The following is a 3,397-nucleotide window of genomic DNA, read 5'->3' as shown; positions in this document are numbered from 1 at the left end:
ATTTTCAATAACATAGCACTTCTCCAGGGTGGTGCCTGTGGCTCAAGGAGTAGGGCGCCCGTCCCACATGCCGGAGGTGGCGGGTTCAAACCTAGCCCCGGCCAAAAACCAAAAAAAAAAAAAAAACCAAAACTATAAAATAGCACTTCTCCAAAACTAAAAAAAAAAAGCCTAACTTCCCCCAAACCCCCCACATGGGTGTTTTTATTTTTATAGCACAGAAATAATAGTGATATTTGTGTTAATAATGGTAGGCATGCTACCCTGACCAAAGATTTCAGGAAATTCCTTAAAGCAACAGTTTTTTTCATGTCTTTGGCTCCTACACAGCCATTAAAGAACAAATCAGATCACATAAAACTGTGAGTAAGGAATTATTTCTTATGCAGGAACTCAAGCATCAAGCTGTCTGGCCTGGAACCTCAGCTCCGCTATTTTTTAACTGATGCCCCTGAGCAAATAAATTAAACTTTCTGTGCCCTAGTTTTCTGTAAAGAGGGGAAGTAATTTCACCTACTTTATCAGGTCAGTGTAAGGGTGAAATTAGTTCATATACAAGGTACTTATAAAAGTTTCTGACACATTATAAAACTACATGTGTTAACTACAGCATGGGACATTAAATTACCCTCCTAAGTTCTCAATTAAAAACTGCAGTTCAGGTAGGCTTGCTGCCCCTCCCGCAATGCTCGACCCCAGGATCCCCCCGCCGCTTGTTTACCGGCCGTGGCCAACAAGGAAGCAGGCTTTGACGACACTGTGGAAGAACGTGTAATCAACGAGGAATACAAAATATGGAAAAAGAACATCCCTTTTCTTTATGATTTGGTGATGACCCATGCTCTGGAGTGGCCCAGCCTAACTGCACAGTGGCTTCCAGATGTAACCAGACCAGAAGGGAAAGATTTCAGCATTCATTGACTTGTCCTGGGGACACACACATCAGATGAACAAAACCACCTTGTAGCTAGCGTGCAGCTCCCTAATGATGATGCTCAGTTTGATGCATCACATTACGACAGTGAAAAAGGAGAATTTGGAGGTTTCGGTTCTGTTAGTGGGAAAATTGAAATAGAAATCAAGATCAACCATGAAGGAGAAGTAAACTGGGCCCGTTATATGCCCCAGAACCCTTGCATCATTGCAACAAAGACTCCATCCAGTGATGTTCTTGTTTTTGACTATATAAAACATCCTTCTAAAACAGACCCTTCTGGAGAGTGCAACCCAGACTTACGTCTCCGTGGACATCGGAAGGAAGGCTATGGACTTTCTTGGAACCCAAATCTCAGTGGGCACTTACTTAGTGCTTCAGATGATCATACCATCTGCCTGTGGGACATCAGTGCTATTCCAAAGGAAGGAAAGGTGGTGGATGCAAAGACCATCTGTACAGGGTATACAGCAGTAGTTGAAGATGTTTCCTGGCAGCTGCTCCACGAGTCTTTGTTTGGGTCAGTTGCTGATGATCAGAAACTTATGATTCGGGATACTCATTCCAACAATACTTCCAAACCAAGCCATTCAGTGGATGCTCACACTGCTGAAATGAACTGCCTCTCTTTCAATCCTTACAGTGAGTTCATTCTTGCCACAGGATCAGCTGACAAGACCATTGCCTTGTGGGACCTATGAAATCTGAAGCTTAAGTTGCATTCCTTTGAATCACATAAGGATGAAATATTCCAGGTTCAGTGGTCACCTCACAATGAGACTATTTTGGCTTCTAGTGGTACTGATCACAGACTGAATGTCTGGGACTTAAGTAAAATTGTAGAGGAATAATCCCCAGAAGATGGGCCACCAGAGTTGTTGTTTATTCATGGTGGTCACACTGCCAAGATATCTGATTTCTCTTGGAATCCTAACGAACCTTGGGTGATTTGTTCTGTATCAGAGGACAATATCATGCAGTGTGGCAGATGGCAGAGAACATCTATAATGATGAAGACCCTGAAGGAAGCGTGGATTCAGAAGGACGAGGGTCCTAGATCTGTCTGCATTTCTTGTGATTTTTAGGCTCCCCTTCTTTTCTTCTCAACCCTGAGATTGATTTAACACTGGTTTTGAGATACACAGACTTTTTTTGGCTATCTCTCTATAATAGATACCACCAACAGTGCTATTAGCCCAAACAGTGGTTGTTTTCTAAATACTAACTGGGGAACTTGATTCAGCAAAGCCACAGACTTACATTTCAATTTTCTTCAGGAATTTTCTAGTAACATACCCAGGTCTACAAGTAGCCACAGAAAGGGGAATATTATGTGTGATTATTTTTCTTCTGATGCTGTATCCCCAAGTTTTTCAGACTCATTTAAGTAAAAGCTAGAGTAAGTAAGGAGTAGAGCCAAATGATGTAGGTGTCTGAGCCATGAAGTATAAATATTGCTATTGCAAGATTTTGTTTTTATTCAGGAAATAGGGGAGATGCAAGTCATAGATTCCCACTCTGAATAACCTTCACACCTAACCTTCCAGGATGCACATTTGCCTGTGTAGACCAGTCTTGGTTTCTTCAGTTAAGTCAAAACTACACGTTCCTCTTTCCTCATATATTTTTTGCTCGTTAGTGTATTTTCGAGCTGTTTTCATACTGTTTCTTTCCCTTCTGGGAAATGGGTTTTTTGTTTTTAAACTTGGGACCACCAAGTTGTAAAGATGTATGTTTCCACCTGACTGTTAATGCCAACGGTATTCTGTCAAATTGAGAAGAGTGAATCAATAACTTGTATTTGTTTTAAAAATTAAATTAATCCTTGATAAAAGTTGCTTTTTTTTTTTTTTTTAGGAGTTAGTCCTTGACCACTAGTTTGATGCAATCTCCATTTTGGGTGACCTGTTTCACCAGCAGGCCTGTTACTCTCCATGACTGACTGTGTAAGGCTTAAAATGGAATAAATTGCTTTTCTACATAAAAAAAAAAAAAGACTGCAGTTCATACATCAGATCAATCCACATATAAAACAAAGGAAATGAGAGCACATCTACCTGTTTATAGTGCTTTTCTACCTCTAAGATTCTGTCATGTAGAACACTGAAGAGACTTAAAGACTCCTCTTTAAGACGATCTTCAAATTTCAGCTGAAGGAATTGTTTGAGGAACCCAAACTCCACCTGAATGGATTTGACAACCTAAAAAAATCGGAAAAACATACATTATTAGAGAGCATAAGGGCCTTCTGTGTAAAGATTCCAGCACCTTTTCTGGTGACCTGCATATAACCCGGGTACCTGGTTAGAATTCTGTCCTATCTTTTAAGATTACCTGTCAGATATTGTATAAATAGGGAAATTCCAGTAACTCCATCCTAGGTGACCACACTTTCAAAATGACAGTTCATTTGCCAAACTAAAATATACTAATAGAGCAAAGGAGAGGAGTTTCCTAGCAGTT

At 40.4% G+C, this 3,397-nt stretch overlaps 1 pseudogene across 1 annotated transcript; it reads left to right on the top strand.

Annotated features, from left to right (window-relative positions):
• Nucleotides 1-677: 677 nt before the first annotated feature.
• On the top strand, nt 678-2,547 carry LOC128572685 (histone-binding protein RBBP4-like; annotated as a pseudogene). The gene has a single exon (XR_008376231.1). The product of XR_008376231.1 is annotated as a histone-binding protein RBBP4-like (transcript).
• Nucleotides 2,548-3,397: the final 850 nt, after the last annotated feature.

This window comes from Nycticebus coucang, chromosome 20 (assembly GCF_027406575.1).
Source record: "Nycticebus coucang isolate mNycCou1 chromosome 20, mNycCou1.pri, whole genome shotgun sequence".
Lineage (NCBI taxonomy): Eukaryota > Metazoa > Chordata > Mammalia > Primates > Lorisidae > Nycticebus > Nycticebus coucang.
The sequence above is the reverse complement of the archived record's forward strand: the minus strand, read 5'-3'. Positions and strand labels throughout refer to the sequence as shown.